The sequence below is a fragment of the Octodon degus genome, unplaced genomic scaffold (genome assembly GCF_000260255.1).
Source record: "Octodon degus isolate 3935 unplaced genomic scaffold, OctDeg1.0 scaffold00251, whole genome shotgun sequence".
Classification (NCBI taxonomy): Eukaryota; Metazoa; Chordata; class Mammalia; order Rodentia; family Octodontidae; genus Octodon; species Octodon degus.
This window is the reverse complement of record NW_004524827.1, coordinates 1,950,932-1,975,726: the sequence shown is the minus strand read 5'-3', so window position 1 is coordinate 1,975,726 and position 24,795 is coordinate 1,950,932. Positions and strand designations below refer to the sequence as shown.

Below are 24,795 nucleotides of genomic sequence, written 5' to 3'. Positions count from 1 at the left end.
TCTCTCTCTCTCTCTCTCTCTCTCTCTCTCTCTCTAATAAATAAATAAATAAAATTTAAAAAAAAATAGGTGAATGTCTTTAATGTTTCATATGTGTGTGTGCATGTGTGTGTGTATGTGTGTGTGGTGGATAAGTGCTTAATAGTTACACTCCATTTTCAGAATTGGGTTAGCTACTAAAGATATATTCACTCCCATGATGAAACATGTTTTAATCATTAAGTGTTTTGATTTTGTACCAAAGACAGTATAATATTATCATTATGTACATTCTCAACCATTCACTTCTATGCATTTGCTAAGTATTGCATTCAAGAAATATAAAGAGAATGCCCACTATATGGCAGTCAATATGCTAATTATGGAGTAGAGTGTTGAATGAAATAAATGCCCATTCTGTGTGTATCTAGTTAAAGATCTACTTGGGAAAACAGATTGTAATCAGCTAACCAACATGTTAGAAAATAACAGGGTAAACCTAAGTGTCTACTTAGTGCATTCAGGGAAGATCTATCTAAAGGAGGCATCCTTTTAAATGAACTAAGAAGGATAAGAAAGAGCCAAGCCTACAAATAGTCAATAACCAAGCATTCCAATAATGGGAAATAGTCTATTAGCCATGAAAGAGTTTGGAGTGTTTTAGAAACTAAGGAAGCCAGTGTGGTTATATTAAGGAACGAGAGAATAAAGGTGATATATGTCAGAATTAGGAAGATATGAAGAGACACTGCCTACGGCTCTGTATATCATATTGAAGATTTACTGTTTATCTTAAGGATAGTGGTAAAATATAGATGGGTTTCAACTAAGCGTAAAAGTGAGACTTATGTACTTAAAAGTTTTATTTGGAAATTGTCTGGCTAAATGGATAAAGATTATAAAACAAATAGGAAAAGTCAATTATGAAGTTATTACAAAAGGTAAAGTTACAGCTGCCTTGAATGGGATCTCCAATCCTGGCTTTGGAAGGAATCTCCACACCGATTTCCACAGTGGCTGTACCAGTCTCCACTCCCAGCAACAGTGCAGAAGTGTTCCTTTTTCTCCACAGCCCCTCCAGTATTTGTTATTGGCTGACTTCTTAATGTTAGCCATTCTTTCTGGACTGAGATAGATTCTGAGTGTTCTAATTTGTGTTTCTCAAATGTCCAATAATATTGAGCATTTTTCCACATATTTACTTTCCATTTGCATTTCTTTCTCAGAGAAATGTATATTCATTTCAGATGAACACTTTTGGATTGTGCTTTTGGATTTGGGAGGCCTGGTTGTTTATAACTCTTTGTATGTTCTAGATAGAAGGCCCTGAAAGAAGGAACAATTAGCTGTAATTTTTCCTAGTTTGTTGGTATTCTTTTTACTCTGCTGGAGATTTTCTATGAAGTGCAGAAACTTTTCAAAAAGATGAGATCCTAGTTGGTGATTCTTTGAAGTATTTGCCATGCAGTTTCATTTTTGTTCATGAACTCTGGACCTATTCCTATGTCTTTAAGATTTCTACCTATATTTTCCTCCAAAAGATTTAGTGTTAGTGATGTTTATTTGAGTTATATTTTGCACATAGATTTAACAGACCTTCTGTTTAGGGTTATATTTGAGCCGAGAAAGAAGCATCAAGAATATGTCAAATTTGGGGCTGGAAAGACTGATGTGATGACGACTGAGAAAGAGCTGCACTTTCGGAGCAAGACAAATAACTCTACTTGAAACATTTGCATTTTTGAGATGTCCAAGAAATGTATAAAAATATGAACAAGTAGTTACATTTATAACCAGTTATGTAGTGATTTAAGAAGTTTCTTCTATGAAAATAACTGAGAAGAGTAGTTGAGTTTTCATGATCTAATTAATTAATTTATTCCTTCAACAAGCTTTTGTTGATTGCTGTTATGTTGCAAATATTATGCCAAGCACTAGGAATACAAAGACAAAGTCAATTCCAATAAAATCTATTATAATCAAGTGAGAAAGTTAAAAATTCAAAGTTTAAGGTACATTGTGATAAGTGCAGCAGAAGGAACATCTAAATCAAACAGGAAATACAAGAAATTATCAAGGAAGGGTTCCTAGAAAATACAACATTTAAGTTCAAAAGTAAAATCGACCCAGGTACAGAGAAACAAAACTAATTTTGAATTTATCTTTGTTAGAAAAAGTTGTACCTTTACTGGCCGAAAGCCAATTCTGAAAATTTAAACCATTTTAATGTTTCACCCTACATAGTATTTTATTTATACAACATTATTATTGAATATATCCATAATATCAGATTTATAGACATGAAACAGCCATTACAAATTACCTACTATAGCCATGTACTTTTACAGATGGGAAATTAGACTCAGAGATGTTACCTGCCCAAATGATCAATTATATACATTTTTGATTCAACTTTTCAAAATATTTTGTTTAAAAGTAGTAAATTACAAATTGTACCACAAATCATTAATTTCCTCCTCCAAAATGCTTATCTCTTATTGAAAAGTATTTTACCTTTAGAATGGGTATACTACCCTTATCTCTCATCAGTTATAGTTTCTTTCCTAATTCACAATAAATACTGCAAAGCCATCCTTTGGTAGGTGTTAATTGAAGAGGCTGTGTAACATATAGGGAGATATTTGTCATATAGTCTTGCAAAAGTATTATTATAGTTACTTTTTTAGCTTCCCAAACCATTTATACCATAGGCCTCCCTTTTCATGTAATGAGTGTACCAATATTTTGGGATGAAAATGGAAAAAGGTGACTAACAAGAATTCAATTATATTTGTTTGTCTCATAATCCTTTTATTTTTACTCTTTTTGTCTTTTGCTGGACCCACTCTTATCACTTGTATCATTGATTTCCTACCCTGTCTGCCACTATTGTTTCTAGTATTCTACACAGCTACTCACAATCCATAGAGGCAGAAGTCAAAAAGCATATAAAAAGCAAAGAACATAAATTATTTTTCTTTCCCTCTCTTCCTTGCAGTACCAAATACACAACATAACTGAGCCAAAAACTTTAGCAAAGAGCAAATTATGACATAACAAAGCAGCAGTGCCTTCGAAGTCAAAGGAAAGGACTATATATTAGTATAAATTGTAATTTTATTAGTCTAAAATACATAGTCAGAGATTGTCCCATAATACAAATCCATGCAATCTCTTTGAACGATAACCATGGTAATATCTGAATAAAACCTACTGGAAATACTATATCTCTCAGTAAAAATTCATTGACATAACAGCGGGTCTGGAGATCCTGTTTCTTGCTTCAGTAGTGTTTGGGTAGAACACAACCGCGGTCTCCCTCTATTTTCTTTCATCCACTTTCGAGTTACAAATTTCGGGACCATCTTCTTGCCTATCTCCTCCTTCCAGGACCAGACAGCACCGTTTGTTTTTGGGTAGCTCCTTATTTCTGGCCAGCCATGATCTCTCAGATTCCTCAGAATTATTCCACCGAGGAGGCTGCTGTCAACCGCTTGGTGAACCTGCACCTGCGGGCCTCCTACACCTACCTTACTCTGGGCTACTACTTTGACCCAGACAATGTAGCTCTGGGGGGCGTGGGCCATTTCTTCCATGAGCTGGCCAAGGAGAAACGCGAGGGTGCTGAGCATCTCCTAAAGATGCAAAGCCGGTGCGGGGGCCGTGTGCTCTTTCAAGACGTGCAAAAACTATCTGAAGATAAGTAGAGTAAAACCTTGGACACCATGGCAGCTGCCCTAGCCCTGGAGAAGAACCTGAACCAAGCTCTTCTGGACCTTCATGCCTTGGGCTCTGCCAGGACCAACCCCTATATCTGTGATTTCCTGGAGAACCACTTCCTAGATGAGGAGGTGAAGCTCATCAAGAAGTTAGGTGACCACCTCACCACCCTCCGCAAGCTGGCAGGTCCCCAGGCTGGGCTGGGCGAATACCTCTTTGAAAGGCTCACCGTTAACCACAATTAGGAGGTCAAAGAGCCTGATGGTCCCTGAGGGACTCCTGCATCATCATCATCAGCCCTTTGGCCTAACGCTTTCCCTCCAACCACTAGGCAGCATTTTTACCTCTCTGGAGCCCCTTCCCAAATCTTGGACCAAAAGAAAATAAGCCCTTTTGCAGCAACAATAACAAAAGAGGATTCATTAACAGCCAATTCTTTCATCTATGTAAGTAATTAAAAAGGATGCAGACAGATATATCTCCAAATTATTATTGTATATTATATATAACATATATTTGTTTTTGAAAATTTACATCAATTGTTAATATTCTATGAGACAACTAGTGAAAATATTTATGTGGAAAACAAATACATTGTCATATAAAATAATACAGTAAAATACATAAAACTGGTTCTAAAATGCATTAGAACCTAAACTAGGTAAATAAAGTGTGGTAAATAGACATCCATTGGCTACTGCTTTAAGGAAAACAAGAATTGAAGTGTAAATGGATGCCTTTAAAGTGCTTTTTAAAGTTCATCTTATGCAGTTTAAGCTTTTCCTTTCCAAATATTACTTTGGAAACTAAATTGTTTTATGCACAGTTTTACTTAATAGTAGATTTCTAACAAAGCCTTTTGACATTTTAACAAATTCTTGACTTGTAGAACATTAATGAAGATTTAAAACAATTTTGACTAACAGTGGACAATCTCTAATATCTTCTTTAAAAGTTCCCCTAAACAGTGTAAGTTGCAAAAACACACAAAAATGCTCCATTCACCTTTCAACAGGTACTGATTTATGCTCTTTGATCTCCTGGATAAGTCCGTCTGAATTGGGGTGAATCAAATATTCACACTATTGAATTGTTGAAAACAGTTGCTCTATTTTGTGTTGGTCCTTTGGCTGGTGGCCTTTTGGACCTTTAACCACATATTAACATTAGTTCTTGAAAGTATTTGGTAGCTGAAATTAAAGGTGAAATACAAATGGATTAGTACTGCTTCCTCCAAATTATCCAGGGGTAAGAGTCCATGAAAAGGAAAGGTTGATTTTCTCTACCACAACCACAAGGATAACCATGAGTTGGAGCTCTAGAGTTGGAGGATTTGATTTTAATATTACTTTTGGGATTATTTTAAAATAGAATTTGTGATTGGTTTGAATGTGTGAATTTTCCAAGTGTAGTGACTTTATTATGAAAGCTTTCACAGGCATATCTTGGGATTTTTTTATTCTAGTAGTGATTGGGATCTTAAACCTAAGTGTGCAGAGTTGCTTGCAATTTAATTAAGGTAAAAATTAAAAAATATATTTGCCTGTCTGCATTATATGCAAGTTTAGGGAAGCCCCACATGAGTTGTGGTGATTTATTCTGCTTTAATCTCCAGGGTCTTTAATTTCCATATTAATAAGAATATGTACTCTGACTTTTATACTCAGGAGTAAACACAGAGACTGTCACTCATGTTGAAGGTCATGTTCAGAATCACAAATCTCCCAATAAGTCTTAGTTACAAATATTGTCTGCATTTGTTCTAGAATTTACAAATTGCCCTATTCTTAAGGCCTGGTCCAAGTCTTTGCTGCTTTACAGACTTCCTTCAGCATATGTTGCTCACTTCGTTCTATGAACTCTTACAATTCTTACTGTTTGACATTCACAGTTTTGCAGTAGACCATTTACTGGTTTAAGTATTATTTAAGTATTATATTATTTATTAAGAATTATTTATTTTATTTTGTATTTTAGGGAAGGGTCTACAGGGTGTTCAGGGTCTCACTACTAGATTGGACTCCTAGTGATCCACCTATTTACAGCCTCCCAAGAGCTGGGATTACAGGCAGCATGCCATCACCTCCAGTCTCAATTGGCATCTCAGCGCACCCCAGGGGCAGGGCCAGGATCAAACCTCCTGGCCCCTGCTCCTTCTTGCAGGTGCTTTAATCTCCTGAGCTATTTGGCTGGCCCATGTATTAGTTATAACACTTGTCTCTCCAATGAATTTGTAAGCTTTTAGTGACAGCAACTACTATTGGTTATGCTGATCTCTTGAATTCCTTACAATACTTGACATAGACAAGTATTTAGTAGATGTCTGAACATATTGGATTTTTAGTCCATTTTTGTTCTATAGACAAGTTACATTTGAATTTCTTTTATCTCACCATTGCCTATGCTTCAATTAGCTCCATCCCTTCCTATATCATCTTCTTTATAGGGCAGGACAAAATATTACCACTGATACTGTACTGTAGTTTGGCTTATCTGCTGGCAGCAGAATTTCCTGGAAGGAACTGTGAACATTTACAAATGTAGTATAGCTAATCTGTTATAGAGCTATCTTTCCCTTTTAGGCTGATTTACTTTCGCGGGGCTTCAATATTCTCTGCATCTTTGTGAAAGCTCAGAATTTGACTTTTGCAAACAAACATTAATGGTCAGGTAGCAACTTCATAGGACCAGAAATGTCCCGTTCATAAGTGACCACACACACTGAAAGGCCAAAGTATTCCTGTAGCAAGGTAACATTTTTTGGCAAGTACGTGTGTGTGTGTGTGTGTGTGTGTGTGTGTGTGTGTGTGTGTTGTGTGACAGAGAGAGACAGAGAGAGAGACAGAGAGACACAGAGAGACAGAGAGAGAGTGAGAGAAGTGCATTTCTCCAGTGATCTCTATTTACCCTATCAGTCTCAATGATTTTATGCTACCTGAAATCCAACACTTTTAAATAATATTTTAGTATAGCACATAATAATTTTATTTGAGGTAGACCATAAGACTGACTTCATTCCTCTGTTGAGGCCTGTGAGGAACTTCCTTCTGCCTGCCAAGACAATTGATATGAGAGACTAAAATGTGAAAGACTTGAATGAAATCTTACATAGCTACTAGGCAGCCAGTCTTGCCATGAAAATGACTGAAGAAGAGTCAGGGACGATATTTACAAGTCGCAATATGAATCACTATCTTGCTTTTGTGTGTTTTCTGCTGCTTCAGCCTCATGAATCCTCTCCCAGAAAAGAACAGGTGTGCCTGACAGCAGGTGTGTTTGTTCTACTTTTCCTATGGCAGCTGTCACTCCCCAGGTAACTCCCTTTTCCAGGTGGTGAATTCTTACAACCCATCATCTTCTTTCCTGGCTACCAATACTTAAAAAAAAAAGGTTTGGCTTTCAATGCTCCCTCATTGGATCTTAAATTCTGGTGAAATGCATTGTTATTAGTGTTGATTTTTTTTTTCGTGTTTTGGAAATTTTTTTAGTGGAAATAGGTTTGGATTGTGTTTCGAATTCCTGCACATCAATAGCCCTCTTTGATTTGGATAGAGTTTTGAAGCCATCTTCTGTGACAGCTTTGGGGTTCTTCATTTTTGCATTTTTCAGTAAATCTTGGGGTCCATTCTCAGTCAGGACACCTGCTGCTGGGACTGCCAGTCACCACATGCTCGGCTCTCATCCGCCCTCATTTCTATTCATAGAATGCACTTTTCATAATTCTAAAGGAGTGTTTGATGCCCCATATTGTTTAATATCTACATGATTAAAGCAGCTGAGAGAATTAGCACATGTCCTAAGCCTAAGGAAAAATCCAGTCTAAAAGAAACTCTGTCATGGGCCCAAATTGTTTTTATTAAGCTTTGCTGCTCAATATTAGCAATTCTTTTTTTGGACTCCCTTGAACTTTCGCTAGATATTTGAGAGTTAGTTTTAAGAGGATATTTTTCAAGCATGTGTTTGACCCTCAATATAACATTTACTGAGCCCCGAACAGTCTGCATTGTGCTTACAGAGGACCTTTGTTAAAGTACAAAGGAGACAAGCATGGTATTCTTGCACTTAAGGAATAAAGAGACTTGGAACTTAGGATATAGTGAGAGGGACAAAGTACATAAACAAAAAATGCTTAGGTACATTTTGTAGACATAAGATGAATAGGTGAGATTTACATACTGAAATGGATACGTAAAGGGACATTAAAAAGAAAGCATGATCACATTTGAAAGAAAGTAAGCATTCTTGAGTGAGAACTTCAGAGGAATGAACTATGTGAGCTCAAGGGTTTTTATCAGGAGGGTTCTCAGTGACTTCAGAAAGGCAGTACACAGTATAGAAACAAGTTTGTATTGTGATCATCATATAAGAATAGTACTCCTACTATTTATTTAATTTTTAACATCATGTCAACATAAAAATAATGGAAGCATAGGGGAACAAGAAAATACAGGCTGTTAAACAATACAGCCTGAAATGTCAAGTGTATGACTGAGTTGCATTCTGACTAGGGAGATGTGTAAAATGTGTGCCTATTAAAAATTAAAATGCCAAACCCATGCCAGAAAAATAAATGGATAGGTGGAAATTTCAGTGAATTATTTGAGAAGCTCACATCATTATATCAACACATGGTTTAGCTATATTTGACAGTGTGAAACCTGGCCTGAGAGCCTCTTCGAGCACCAAGTAATATGCCTGAGGTACCTTACCTGCAGGTGAATTCTCTAGTGGCAGTTAACGGAATTTATGCCAGAGGCTTATTTTTATGCAGACATAATCCCTAGCAGAATTTTCACAGTCTCTCTTGACAGAATTGACAGTGTAAATAGGTCCAGCCTGCTAGTCAACATCCGCAATCAGTTAGCAGTCAACAAATACCTACAGGTCTTAACCAGGCGCTTAGCACCTACTTTAAAAAGGGATTATAATATGCATAAATAATGCCCTCAGGTATTTTACAGATTGACACACTTTTAAAGTAACTAAAAAAGTGAAAGCTATATCTGATCTAATGCTACACTGGCAAGAGGGTGAGTATTTCACAGTGTTAGAAAAAGGAAAGATCAATTAGAGTAATAGACAGGGAAGTCTTCATAAAAGAATCAAAACTTGTCCTATAACTTGAAATATAGGTAAAATTTCAAGAGGCAGTTTGAAAAAGGAAACCTATTCAAATTGAGGAAAAAGTCATGGGAAGAAAAAGAAGAATCCATTGGCTGGGGAGATGGCTCAGTGGAATAAGCGCTTCCCTGGCAAGTGCAAGAGCCTGAGTTCAATCCCCAATTCTGAAAAGAAAAAAAAAAGAAAGAAAGAAAAAGAAAAAGAAAAAGAAGAATCTTGGTGTTTTTATAGAACAAAAGGAGATGAGCGGATTGATATGAAAGACACATCTGAGATCAATAGAAAATAGGTAGGGCCAGCTTATAAAAATATCTTGAATGGAAGGTCAAATAATTTTAATTAAATATATTAAGAAGCAAGAAACATTTGTTAAATGTAAGGTAGGAAGATAGCATGAACCTAGAGAGGCATTTAAAAGAGGATTATGATTTTCATGTATCAGAGAGATTGGAAAGGAACACATATTCTCTCTCTCTCTCTCTCTCTCTCTCTCTCAAATATTTTATTCTTATAATTAATTTCTGTTTCCTTTTCCTATACCAACCTCCCCAATTTTTTTCTTCTAAGATTGAAGGAATGTTCTGGAAATTTCTCTTATACAAAGGGTGGAGCATACAAAAATGTATCATTTTATTTTTAGGAGAAAAGTATGTGTAAATAAAACAAAAATACATAAACCACAATAGCTGATATGGATAATGTAAGACCTAGGATGCAGTTGAAAACAGAAGGGCAAACAACTAGCATTCTAAAGAAATACAAACTAGAATACCTAGAGAGACAAAGCAAAACACTAAGAATAAAAACCAAGTTTCACTTTATATGTAAAAATTGTTATTTCAGTTTTGTTCCATGCACTTGGTTGAATGAATTTCCCTCTCAAACTTTGGAAGTATAAGCTTGGTGAGATTTAACTAAGGGAAATTGACTGCTGGATTGAGGGAAGGAAATGTTTTTCTTTTATAAACATTGAAGGATAAGAATTAGCAAAGCTACTTTTCAAATGAAAACTTTTCAAATGTAACATTTATCAAGACCTATGTAATTGATTGACATTATTAGGAAAAGAAAAGTCAAGTATATTTTTACTTACTCATTTTTGCTGTCTACAAATTTCACTACATCATGATTTCTTTTCTTTAGTTCAATGATTCAATTCTGACTGTACATTTGAGTCACTATGGGAACTTTGAAAAAGTGCACTGCCCAGGGCTGACAGTGTACCTTATGTTAGAGCCCAATTGCTACGTGAAGCCCTCAGTTCCACCCTCCAACTGAAAAAACAGTCAAACAACAAAACAAAACTCTACTTTCCCAATAGTCCCCAAAGTTAATGTAGAGCTCCCAACAGGTTTTTAGCAGATAAGTAGTGTTGAGAAGCATTTTATTTATTCATACTAACAACTTTACTTCTTTTCCCCTTATTTTGCTCCTTCTGGCATAACATTTCTTGCACAAGGGTGTTTAACTAAAGTAAAATGTAATGTTTGACTAAAGACTGTCCTTGAGGTCAGGTTCTTGATTTGTTCGTTTTTTTGTATCACTCACTGTATGTTGACCATTAAAGTTTATTTAAAAAATAGTACTATGTAGGGCCTAGGGAAATGGCTCAGTGGAATAAGCACTTCCCTGGCAAGCACAAGGGCCTGAGTTCGATCCCCAGTTCCACTGGAAAAAAAAAAAAACTGTAAAAACTCAAGTGACAACTAGGATTGAAAGGAGAACTGATGAGTCATCATATAACAGATAAAGAAAAGACAAAATCCTTATTTGGGACATAATAGTTGATACGGAAGCCTGCAAGCCTTCGATGGGCCCTCTGAACATTAAAGGCCATGTTTCAAAGGGGTCCTATTGCTAGATCTTTCAGTTATTCACACTATAACTTAAAGTGAGTTACTTTTCACTGGATGTCTCTTGATATCTCTATAAAATGAGGAAAATACATCTGCATTTGCTTTGTAGGGTTGATATGAGATTCAACTGAAATTTGTAGGTGAGTGCTCATTTGTCAGCATTTTTTTATGAGCAGAATATATTTATTGAGAGAAAGAAAGCTCCTGTCCAAGAGGGGGACAGGAGGGGGCCCGAGCAGGTAGTTCCCCGGGAATTTGTCTCTTCCAGGGACTTTTATAGTGTAAAACCATGTGAGGCTAAGGTAGAGAGAATGGGAACTCGCTTAGGTGGGCAGGAGGTGGGACAAAACTATGGTCAACCAATGGGATTACATATGGGACAGGGTCTTTTTCTGTTGGGGGTTGGAATGGGGTATAGGGTCTCTTTCTGTTGGGGGTTGGGCTAGTGACTCACTTGGGTCTTTCCAGGTGATTGATACCAATTTAGAATATCAATCCCAGGTGCTACTCGTTTAGCCTTTGTTTGGCCTTTAGGTCTTTAGGTCTGGTTCACAGCAGGAGCATCCGCCCCTCCCACAGTTGTAAGACATCTCATCTTCTGTGTTGTCTCCTTCAAGGGCCTGACCCTGTCTGACTGCCTGTAATATTTTTTATCTAACTTGGCTGCCTGTAATATTCCCCCCTCTAAAGAAGTGACCTGAACTGCCATGAAGAGAAATATGGGCAAAGACCGCTCTGGCTTCTTCATGCTGAAATGGGTCGTTGTTGTTGACTGGCAGTCAGATATATTCTTCAGAGGTTTTAGCTAAAGGCCCTGGATAGATGACAGGAAGTTTTCTCTTGGGTAGACGTATAGCTTTGAGTCTAGAGGAGACAAAGCCAAAGAAACAAGTCAAATAATCACAACAGGATAATTACAAAAAAGATGAGTTAGAACTTTTTGTAGGTCTATTAGCAAATATCTCTTAAATGTGAGGTTTAATCCCTTTTATCTTTTATGACCATTGTGTATTGTCTCAAACAAACTGGCCTTTTATATTTTACCTACTCTATTATTACTTGGGACACATTGATTGCCAGAAATAGGGAAAACAGTATTTTCCCATTTGCAAGTGGGCCACTGGCTGGGTAACTACTGATAAATCTGTATAAGCATCTATTGAAAGTTTAACAGGATTTCTCCTTATATTGGCAGTTAACATGGATTACCTCAGACTGAGAGGGAAGACACATGACCACCTCAATCTGAAACTTCCTCTGACTTTATCAAACACTTTCTCCTTCTCTAGCAGCTGTGGACATTTCTGCTTTCCTATAGGCTGCTAGTATCCCCATTTTTATTTTTCATCTATAATTCCATTTTGTATCCTTTTTGCCATGAAACACCTGAACTCAGACAAATTTATTCTTGCAAACCCTTTGTTATTCATGTGTAAGATTTAAAATATTTCACTAGTTAAAACAGGTTCCCAAGGACAGATAACAACCTGTCAGCGTAAAAATGTTCTAAAGAAACTGGTTTATGCAGTGTCCAATAGCTTTGGGCCTATATATAGAGCCAGGCATTGTATTTGTGATGTAAAACTCAGAGCCACAGCATTGAAAGGAAAAATCCCTTGGCAGTGCCCCTTGCTTACCATGGGGGCCATATCCAAAACACTGAATGAGACATTAGTTTAATGTGACTAAATGCTTTGTACTTCCTGATGAGTATATAACCCTAGTTGGTTTTTAATATAACTACAGTATTTCATGCTGATAGTTAATGCATGTGTGACCTCTCTAACTAAAGCTAGAGGGACCTACAGCAAATTGTCAGCATTTTTAAAAGAATATTATACTAGATGTATGTAAATTTTTATTATAATTGAAGAAGTAATATTTTGCCTCAGGTGAAATACTTAGAAGAATAATCAGTAGGGCATTGCAAGTGCTTCTGAATTCAGTGGATCTGTAAGGAATAGTATGTATTTGCAAAGCTATTCCCCCAAAGATTATGTTCTCTCACAAAAATTGTGTTCTCCCACAAAGATTCTGCTCTTTATAAACCAAAAGAGGCTTATGTTTATGTGCAACATTGCACAATTTTGTCAGACTTCAACAGTTACAATAATCAAAGAGAAGAAATGTGATGTGAATTCAGCTTTTTAAGGGACTGGGGAGATAGCTCAGAGGCATAAGTGCCTGCCTGGTAAGAGGAAGGTCTTGAGTTTGATCTCCAGGGCAAAACACCAGAAAAGAATTTGGCTTTTTGGTATAGCATTAGCTTGGCTTATAAATCCAGAAACATGGGCATGTATGCTCTTGCAGTTTTCATTCATTGAAAATAACGAGTCTTTGTTTATTCATTTGTCAGAAATTAACAAACATATATTGATTTTAATATATATTGTGTGTGGCAATATTTTAATCTGGAAAGCAGTGCTGAAAGCAAATACAAGGAAAAGAATTTCCAATCTACATGAAACTTATATTCTGGTATGACATGGATCATAGCACAAGTCTGGAAACAAGAGAATTGCTATTGAACATAAATAATGCATGGTAGAGGTACAGAATACTGAAAAGTGGCCAAAAGAGTAGATTTTCTGACTTCCAAGATTACCACTGACAGTTAACACACATGACTTTTAGTTAGTCTTCAGAAATATCCTATGCAATAACACACACTATTATGGTCATTTTAAGGAGACGGAAAGCAAAGCTCAGAGTTTTAAGAACTCATATAAACTTACCTAGTTATGTAATATAGTTAGTATTGAAGTTACTTGTCAGCATTTAAAATGAAGAGATTTCACATAAAATTGTTGACCTTCATCTTCTCTCAAAGTTTTGCAATCTAACAACCTTAGGGCAGCATTCCCTTATGTCAATAACCAGACTAAACTGAGCATTAACACCCCAATTAAATAGGGCATTGTTTTCTGGATTCCAACACTCCTTACCAATCCATTGTATCATATTTCACCCATCTCATTCCTTTCTATTACTTATATGATTCACCTAAGAATTTAAATTAGTGAATTTTCCCTTCTGATTGTAAAGCTTCAGGGCTGAAAATTCAGCTTCAGTTGTAAATTTTTAACTATTAATTTTATATCCTTACCTCTATTTGAGAAGTCTTTCTTCACTTGTTCTTCTTTTTAATCTTTCTCATTTAGCAACTACACAAATTATAACCAAAACTCCACACTAACTCTTTTATTCCATTTAATACACACATATACACAGAGATTTTTCAGTCTCTATGCAAGAGTAAAGCATACCAAACATGTTCAAAGTCTCAAGTATGTATATAAAACATAAACAGTGTAATTAACAAGCAATTCATAATGGCTGTTATATTCTGCCAATATGGAAGCATCCTAGGCAGTTTAGAAATCCATGTTTTAGTTAAGTCTATAATTCACCACAGCATTAAAATCCAAATAATTTATTAACCTAATACAGGTTAGGAGAGAAAATCCGGTCATAATACCGAAAAAATGTAGGAAATGATTACTCTCATGAAAATCATTCAAAGTATAATTATTCTTAAGCACATTATTAAAATGTATTTCTATAATATAAAAATTTTTATTAGTATTTGTGATATAAGATGCCATATGCTGCATTATGTTAAATTCTTTCCCTGTAAGTTTTATAGTTTATTTTATTGCAATAGACAATGGAATCTCTGGTAGATTCACAGTGAATTACAGCTGTTTAATGCTATGAGTACAAGTTGTTTTGTTGGTTCATAGGTCCAATTATTTGTTCTTTTTGTTGCCCTAGAACTATCCTGAGATAAATATCCTCTATGCCCAGGATACATAGTTTGTTTGGTAGTTCATGCTCTGTTTTTACTAGTTGATTTCACACAGGTGGAGTAAGAGCCCACTTACATAGTGTACAGTGATTTTAAGATCAGCTGATTAATAACCTCAACGTCTAAACTAAATTTTTATTTCTCTTTTCCATGTAACCTAACATATGCAAAGAAATTCACAGATAATTGTGGGAGCTATTATACTGCCTACAACAAATATAATAAACATGAGTTGTTGTGATTAAGACATCGCATTTGTCACAATAATGTACATGGGTTAACATCTTTTAATTCCCAACAAATGCATTGAGATTTATAAGTTGTATCTAACTACACATATGAGACAAACATTAAAGGCAGTGATGAAAATGTTCTAAAATAAAGCAAAATTGTGCCAGGATAACATCAATATATGGAGAGTTGGATAAGAACAGAATATTAGATAAAATGGCATTCAAGGCAAAAAGGATTAAATAGAACTGAAAAGGATTTCATCATTAAAGAATTATTTATTGGAAGTAACTATTTGAAATGGTACATAAAGCATGTAAAAAATTTTAGTGGCAATTATAGGCTACTACTATTGCTTAATTTGAAAAGTAAGTACATAAAAAATAATAGTACAAAGGATTTGTATAACATATTTATAAAAATTGGCCTAGTATTTTGACAAAAAATAGATTTACACATTCTAATCTACATGAATACACATTCATATTTTGTGTCTCTGAACCTGTTCCAAAAATTGATCATGTATTTAAGGAAAAGTTAAATGATTCCACAAGTGGAGAACTAACATGTTACATTCTCTGACAAGAATTCTATAAAGCTAGAAATTAACAAATTATGGATTAAAAATGAAATGATTAAACTTTTTTCTGGTACTGAGAACCAAACTCAGGGCCTTGTGCTTTTGAAGTAGGCATTGTATCACTGAGTTTTATCCCCAGCTCAGCTGACAAAACTTGAAAGTATAATTTTTGAAAATAAATTTTAGATCTAAGATAAAATCATAACAATTAAAAAAGTGAGGTGACTTTTAAAAATATAATGAAGTATCTAAAACCATGTAGAAAGTGAAATTAATAGTGTTGCAAATTTAAAGAAATATTAAAAAGTCATTTGATTCAGTGAAAAATTTTATATTAATTGTAAATTAAAATGTGGAATTAATAATGCCAAAACCTGGCCTGTAAAAACAGGTATTCAGGGGACAAATATTTTTCCACATTGACACATATGCTGATAAACTTCATGAACTCCAAAAGAAAGAGGAAAATTTTCTGTCCTGACAGATAAAATAAGTTACTGCTTTCTTCATTTATATAATGGAAGCCAAAGTTTACAGAAGAGCATCTGGAAATTTCCAAGTAAAAAAGACTGCAAAATGAAAGCATCTTATTATGCAATCAGGATATCATTTACCCATTTGGGTCAGAAATAGGCCTGAAGACATACAATAATTCAAAAAGTGCATCACAGTCATACACAGGTGAAAAATATATTTGGGAAGAAATTCAAAACAAACAGTAAATGAATCAAAAATGCAGACCTAAGGATGAGAGAAGAAAAAATAAACTTTGATCTTTGGAAAAGTAATTAAATCTAAACAGAAGAGTAGATTGCCTGGGATAGAGCATTAAAAAAGAATTCTTTAAACTGGAAGGGTATTTTATAAGGTAAATATTATTATATTGTAAAACAAGTTTGTCCATTAGAAATACATTAGAAGGCTTATCGTTGTCCTTGGTTTAGTTTTGCATAGTTTTATTTACATATGCAAAGCTAAAAGTTGGTCTGTGAAACACTATTCTTGTCAAAAAAGTACATGAACAGTGATGTTGGCAGTTTGAACATGTCAAAAAGAAACTGCAGTCATAGTCCAAAAATATTACTGGAAAGTTCCAGAAGTAATCCGTTTACAAGTTTCAAATTGTATATCATCCTAAATAATGTTATTAAATGTCATTCCATCACTCTCTATCCTTCCCAGGACATAAATCATCCATTTGTCTAGCATATTCATAGTGTATATTATACCTAACCATTAGTCACTTAACATCCTTCTTGGTTATCATAAAATCTATCTTGAGTTTAAGTAAGAATGTAAGATTTATTTTACTTGACATTATCTCAAAAGCACAGGATTAGTGATTTTGGCTATTTGGGTACCTATACCAAAAAGAAACTGTGTAATGTTTGCATTAAGAGAAAACTGAATTTAATAGTTTTATTAGAGTGTACCACTATATTTTATTTCTTTAGTTGTCATTAATTTATAAATTAATTATAGTTATCGTTGATTTATAAGTAAACTTTACTATAGGTAAATGTGTATAGGAAAAAGTATAGCATATATAGTGGTTTGTATAGTACAATGTTTGGACAACCATTGGAGGACATAGAATATATCCTTCATAGATAAGCAGGAATTATTGTCATATATGTACTTTAAAATGTTTCTCCTAGTCATATTTGAAAAACTAAAAAAGACATATATGAAATTAGTTATATATTTACTTAATACATAAAATGTTATCACTTCAATGTACAGTCAATATAAAATCATTAATGAGTGGTTTTATATTCTATGTTCATGCTGTCTTAGAAATCCTCACATAATTTGTTTTGCCATGCAGCTCAATTTAGAATAGTAACCTTTTATGTACTTCATAGTCATATGTCACCAGTGGCTACCACATTGAACAGCAAAAGTCTATTACTAATACTAAACCATGTCAATGAAATACAGGAAATAGAGGTGAAAAGAAATGGAGAAAAGTAACAAGATCTTGAGCATCTCATGTGATTAGCAAAAAAAAAGTGAGAAGTATAATAAATGAGACTTTTTGAGTTAGCAATAATGGTAAAAGGAAACAACTTGATTCAGAGCAAAAATACATTAGTTAAAGATATTTTTTTTTTGATGGAGCCATTGCTTTATTAACAAAAATATCTCTGCAAGAAACTCATTGTATTTCTAGCAGTGCATGATCAAAAACCAAACAATATATGAAGGATCATAGGTAGGTCTTCAGTTTTTGGAATCACTTCTGTTATCAGCATGTGGGTACCACTGTGCCTGCATCCGGAAATGAATTTTTACCTAAACATCCAGTGAGGAAATGCAGCTCACTGGTAGAGCACTTGCTTAACATTCATGAGGCTCTGGACTCAATCCCAGCACTTACTTCTTCACTGACAAAATCAAACACCTTGGTGATTTTAACATTTTCTGCTTCTTTTGGTTTCTCTAGCTCTTCTGCTTTGACCAAAGATTTACTTGAACTTGTCTCTTCAGCCTGTTCTCCTGTCGTCACCTGTGTACTTGGGGGCACTTTTGATTTTGGTCCCACGTCGTTGAGGAAGCAGGCCCAGAGCTCATCCTCCTTCTTTCTCCTCGTGTCTTTGGGCCCAGCGCCTCTGTTCTGCTTGTCTACCTCATCCTCCTCCCTGCTGCTTCCTCCAGATTCTGCCTTGGTTTCCTCCTCTTCTTCTAACAGGAAGCCACTTTGTTTTCTCTTCCTGGTGGGAATGCTCTGAGCATTTCTTTTTTTCCCTTTGGTTTTCTGTGTCTGCTCTTCACCATCGACTTCATCTTCCTTCACTAATTCACTTACATCATCTTCACTATACTCTCCACTCGCCAGCACGTAGTCTTCGTCCTCCTCCGAGGTGGACAAGTCTTTGGAATCAAACTCTTCCATGTCCCAGCTGCTCCGGGCCGGGCAACCCACAGGACCCCAGCAACTACCCGAAATGGCCGGGCTCTAGGGAGAGATCGTAGAGCCATGGCTGCACCTAGGGTGGCGCTAGCAGTGTTTTTTAGTTAAAGATACATTATAACAGAATGTTTCTAAATATCAAAATAGTGAGTAAGAAGCATATTCTATCCTAAAGGAACATCTATGATATATTGCCATATAAAACAAATAAGTGTAGCATAATGTATAAAATACTTCATGTTCATAAAAATATGGGAAGTCTTTTTGTATGTGATTTATATATTTGTATATTCTTATGGGCCTGTGGAAAAATACGGAGAGATTTTTTTGTCTCATAATAAAACTAGAGCAGACAGAAATTGGGTCATCCATTAATTTTGTTTTTTAAATATTAATACAGTACATGTTTAACAACATAGTCAATAAAAACATACAGTATCTGTTTTGCTTGGATTGGTATAATGAGGGATTTTTAGTAGTTTCTAAAGTATATAAATGAAAATGATAAAGAAAGAGAAATAAACAGCAGTAGATACTGATGCATGAGCAGCATTTGTTCTCTCTTGACAGGCCAAGCTTGAACAGAGAGCATGATTAATAAAATGGAGTGATATGAAGAGTAAATAGAATTGAGGCTTTTTCTCTTTAAATCTCATTATATAGAAGGCCTCCCAAAGCCAAGCGCAAAACTCAGAATGCATGAAAAGAAAAAAAAAACTAGTAGATTTGACATTATAAAAATTGAATACAACAACAGTAAGGGAAAATAAATTGTTTAGAAGACAAAATTTGGTGCATGCATGTGAATAACACATCTTATATAAAAAGCAAGTAACTGCATATCTTCATCTTTTAATTTAGAAGAAATGAAAGAAATAATATTAATTTAGAAGAAATGAAAGAAATAATATCTTCTAATAGTAACATTATAAGAAAGTTGACTTTTGTGTGTACTGTTGGTGAACATGTAAATCAGAGCAATTTTTGTAGCATCATTTGTGAGAGTCTAAGAAAACTCAAAATGTTTGGACTGTGTAATCAGTAGTCAGACTTTGAAGAATTTATCTTTTTTTTTTTTTTTGAAGAACCTGGGATTGAACTCAGGCCCTTACACTTGCCAGGAAAGTGCTTATTCTACTGAGCCATCTCCCTGGCCCTGAAGAATTTATCTTAAAAATAGAATAGCAAGAGGCCTGGGGAGATGGCTCAGTAGAATAAGCACTTGCCTGGCAAGCTCAAGAGCCTGAGTTCAATCGCTGGTTCCGCAAAAAAAAAAAAAAATAGAATAGCAAGACTATAGAAAGATGTATGTAAAAAGTTGGTCATTAAACAGTGTATTGTTTATAAAGTAAATAGTTGGAAATGACCAAAATGTATGGGTTTGGCTCAATACATTTTGGCAGCCTTAGGCAATGACATTTCTTGTAAATGTTTAAAAGTGAAGTATATCTATATATCTATATATCTATATCTATATCTATATATTTATGGAGAAACATCTATCACGTAGTATTGAGAATAAATCTCAGAACAATACATAAATGTAATCTCAGCTTGATAAAAATATAAAAGTATGTTTATATGTCTATGCATGTATGTGTATTCTGTATTATTCAAATAAAAACAATAGACAGTGCAGGGGTGAGCCAGGCCCTGCCCACAAAGTGTCTCACAGGTAGTAAATAATCTCTAGAAGGTGAGAGAGAATCTGTCTCCATTTTGTCAATACCATCCCAGTGGAGCCTGTCACCACGGTGAACATGCTAGGGCTTTTCTCCATGGTGAACTGGATTCTGCAAGTTTAGATAAAGGAGGATGAATTTTAAAAGGATATTCATTGTCCCAGAAGCTCAATCAGTTACAGCTGTGGTTGCCAACCAGCACACTACGTAGCCAGAGAAACCACAGAAAGAAAGGTTGTGCATCCCTGTGTGTCCCCAGTGTCCTCTATAAGTTAAATGCAATTTTCAGAAAAGAAAAAAGAGTCATATGGTATATTACTGCACAAATAAAGGCCTGGTGCCTGAATTCCAGTATCAATTTCTGAATTCCAGGTGTAAAATTTCTTTACATTTATCAAGGCATATTTTTATACCATATTTGGAAGCTTTATTTGGCTGGCACTGTGAAAAACTTTCTGTTATGGTTTGTGTCTAGTTGTCCCCCTCAAAGCCTCATGCAGTCTTGGAATGGCTTCTAGAGTTTGTGATAGATTATTGTGGGTATGATTGCTGCAGCTGCCCTAGAGCAGGCAATTTGCATTATAATGTAAGGAGGATGAGAGTGTAGCTAATTGCCTGAGCTGCTGCCACTCTCCTTTGCTCTTGCTCCATGCTGCTGGTATGAATGGTTGCTCTCTGCTATGTGCCACTCTGCCTTGGAGCCAGCTGAGTGTGGGTTGAAACCTCCAGTAACTGTGAGATAAATAAACCTTTCTTTCCTTCATTTTGAGAGTCAGGTATTTGTCCCAGCAAAGAGAGAAAAGTAACTCCTTGTTACCAGGCCTGGGGTCGCTGCCTTGGTAATCCTGACCATGTGGATTATGAGCTTTTGGGAATGGCTTATGGGAAGAAATGGGAAAGGTTTGGACAGGTTGCTTGCAAGGGAAGTGCAGGAACAGCTTTGGCTGTTTTGTATGGGAGATTCTGATCAGAGATCAGAAGACTAGAAGATTGATAGAAATCTTGCCTGTAAAGACCAGGCTGGGGTTGTTTCTGCTGGGAAAAAGGACTGAATTGGTTGTTGAACTCTGGATGATTTGTTACACATTGGCAGAATGTTTGCCTTCACTTTACTTGTGTCCAGAGACTGCCTGAGACTGAGAGTAAGAGCGACAGACTGATCAATCTTTCAAAAGAAATTTCAAGGCAGCCAAATACTGAGGCAGTAGCATGGCTATTGTTGGGGGCTTTTAGGCAGATTTATGTTGAGAATCAAGAGCAAAGAGCCAAGGAGGATTATTTATAATGTGATTTAGGCCAGAATGGAAGTGCCATTAAAGCTGTGGACTGTAAAAATAGAGCTGAAAGGCTCTCCATTGCCGGAAAGGAACAACAAAATGGACAAGATGGCCAGAGTGTATCACAGGAGGTGGCAGCCTCAGAATTGCAAGGATGTTTGCCTTAAGGGGAAAGCCACAGAGTGCCATGTTCCACCATGGAGGTAGCCACCACAGCAAGTTCCAGAATGGCACCAGCATGGAAAATTTATTCTTCAGAATCAGAATCAGAGTGCTCAGCCATCCAGGCACTCGACAACTACAGACAAGAGAGAAAAAAACCTGGCTACTGCTCCAGTTGGAGGCAGGCCTTGGCATCATCCATATGGTAATGGTTATAGGTGCTTGCAGAAAACAGGAGTTCTGAGGTTAAGAATGCTTCCACCTAGATTTCAAAAGAAGGCATAAGAGGACAGGCAGTGTTCCCCTGAGAGGGCAATGTGTAAAGCTGTGAGAAGCCTATTCAGTGGAAACCCCAGATTTTTGGAAAAGCAGGGAATGTGGATCATCTAAGGGAAACTGCAAGGAGGGAGCAAAGCTGGTCTGAGAGAGAAGCCGTGGGAGCTACCACCAGGAGCACTGTGGGGGAGGAGCATGTAAGGCTTTTGGAGCTCACAACTCATGGATTGCTTCAGATGTTCCACGTGGACTTACTGTTTGACCTACTGGATTTTGGACTTGTGTTGGTCTCAATTCTTTGTATTCCCCTGTCATTTGTACCTTTTGGAATGGTGATGTTTATCTTATGCCATTGAATGTTGAAAGTGTTTACCATTTCATTTGTACAGGGGCTCATAGCAAAGAGTTTGCTTTTGATCATGGAGGAGACTTGGGACTTGAAATTTTCAGCGCTGCTGAAACTGTTAGGACTTTAGCAACTCTTAGAGATGGACTAAAATGTCTTTTTCATAAAAGGATGTGCATGAGTCTTTGGGGATCCAGGAATGAAATATGATTTGTGTCTAATTGTCCCCCTGAAGCCTCATACAGTCATGGGATGGCTTCTGTAGTTTGTTATTGCTTATTGTGGATGTGGTTGCTGCAGCTGCCCTGGGACAGGTAATTTGCATTACAGTGTAAGGAGGGTGAGAGAGACTAGCTAACTGCCTGAGCTGCTGCCACTTCCCTTTGCTCTCACTCTTTGCTGCTGGCATGAAAGGTTGCTCTCTGCCATGTGCCGCTCTGCCTTGGAGCCAACTGAGTTTGGACTAAAACCTCCAGTAACTGTGAGCTACATAAACCTTTCTTTCCTTCAAAAAATATTAAAAACAATAGAAACAATAAATTTTGAGTCATCATTGTACTTAGGAATTAAAAACTTCTGTTTAATCCATATATTTATTGATTTAGAGTCAACAATATCTTTATTTCTTCTTTAAGTGTTGAAAAAGCTTCCTACAATTAATCCTTTTCTATTTACGTGATAACTAAGAATCATTTTTGAATCTTCATTGTTGGGCATCAGTGATTCATGCTTACCTTTCAGAATATCTGTTCTCTTTGCCTAGAATCTTAATAATAGTGTCAGTTACTACATTCATAGAGGTAGGATTCATATCCAGATCTCTTGAGAAGAAATAAGAAACTTGCTGAAAATCTTTGTTGAGTTCCAAAAATTGAGGTTCTCAGTATTCATCTGTTAGTTTATAAAAGAACAGAATCAATAACTCTTTGGGTTCTCTCCATGATACTTCCAGATCCCAAGCTTCTTTCTTCATTTATCTTATTGTTCCACATACACATATCTCCCTTATTTTTATTTATTTATTTATTTTTTGAGGTACTAGAGATTGAACTCAGGACCCTGCATTTGCCAGGCAAGTGCTTATTCTACTGTGCTGTCTCCTTGGCCCCCTCCACATACATATAACCCCTTAAACAATGTATTGCTTAGTCTTGTATATTAGCATTTTTGAGTAAATATTATTATACATATTTTTCTTAGAAGTGCTTTTGTAAGATTAATGCATATCAGTATATATATATATATATATATATATATATAATTCATTTATTTCAAAGGTTATGTAATATGATAATGTATGACTGTTCCACAATTTAAATATTCTGTAATTTTTGAAGTATATGGTACATCTTTAAATAAATGGTAATGGGGCTGGGGAGATGGCTCAGTGGAATAAGCGCTTCCCTGGAAAGCTCAAAGGCCTGAGTTCAATCCCCGGTTCCTCCAAAAAATAAATTAAAAATAAATAAGTAAATGTAATAACATTGCATATCACAAACTACCAAGGAGAAACATAACCTTTATTATCTTTTGCTTCAGTCTAGCACTGAGTGGAAGAGACAGACAAACCAAGGGAATATCAAAAGGAATGCAGTAAAGAATATCAAAGAATATCATAGTAAAAATCTAAATAGAACACTGTGAAAGTGAACAAAAGGGCCAGATTTCCTCTTGTTATAATAACCCATTGAGAAGAAATAATTTTAAGTGATCTTGGAAGAATGGAGTTAACCTTCAAGAGGCAGATATAAGACATAGACATTTCAGTGTAGAGAATCACCTGAGGACTACAAACATGTAGCTGGAGAATAAGTGCCCTGGATATGTAGCTAACCCAGTCGCAGTGGAAACATATCTCTGATCAAATTTCTGATCAATTTTTTAAGAAATTGCTGACATTACTTATCTTTACATGTTACCTGAGTTAACATTTCATTGATAAATTGAATGTTGTTTAGATGGCTGTGTCATTTTGATAATTATATCTTTAAATGGGAAATATATTAAAGGTTTAGCATAATGTCTGACACGAAGTAGGCATTTACCTAATGAAAAGCATTGATTAAAGACCAGGTTCTATCATTGATCTTTGGAATGTGAAAGTGATATGAAAATTGACAGTTTAAAGTTCCAAGGCTAAGACAGTGATTGTGAAGATAACTTCCTAATCCAACTTCAGACTGTTCTGATAATTTTTTAAAAATTATCCAAGACTAAACACAAATGGTAGAAAACCAACTTTAACTACCTTGGGGAAAAAATGTTGTTCAACAAATATAACCAAACATCAAGATTGACATAGTCTCAGGGAAAGATGAATGACAGGCTGGGACTATGGAGTCAAACTCTGCCAAGAGTCTCTTGAACCTCACTTTTTCTCCAAGTCAGTTTCATTATGCACAAGATTGACAGCTTTCTAATGCTGACAGTTCTGGCTTGTCAATATTATAGCTTATCTAACTTAAAGGAAAGTGGTTCTCTGCTGTTATCTTTCAGGAAACATTTTAAAATAGATAAAAAGAAGATAAATCTAGATTAACTTAGCCTATGTAGTCTCTACTAATGAGGAAAAAATTGATCCTTTAATTTTTTGTGTGTTACTGTAGTATAATACCACAGATTGGGCAACTTCTGGTGAAAATAATTTTTTTTTTTATCTTACACATACTGAAGCAATAAAGTTCAACATCAAGTAATTGGCTTCTGGAAAGAGCCTTCTTGCTGCAAGACCACATGGCTAAAGACAAAAAAAAAATGGCATAAGAGAGAAAAAGAAGAAGGACAAACAAAAGGAGAAGAAAAAGGAGGGGAAAGGAACAGGATGAAAAAGAGATGAAAAAGAA

General features: G+C 35.6%; 1 protein-coding gene and 2 pseudogenes across 3 annotated transcripts in view; 2 read left to right on the top strand and 1 right to left on the bottom strand.

Moving 5' to 3' along the window:
- The window catches only part of Tenm1 (teneurin transmembrane protein 1), a 713,845-nt gene that overhangs the window by 44,271 nt on the left and 644,779 nt on the right, over nt 1–24,795 (top strand). The window lies entirely within an intron of this gene.
- On the top strand, nt 3,420–3,944 carry LOC101580200 (annotated as a pseudogene).
- LOC105740967 lies at nt 17,643–18,191 on the bottom strand (annotated as a pseudogene).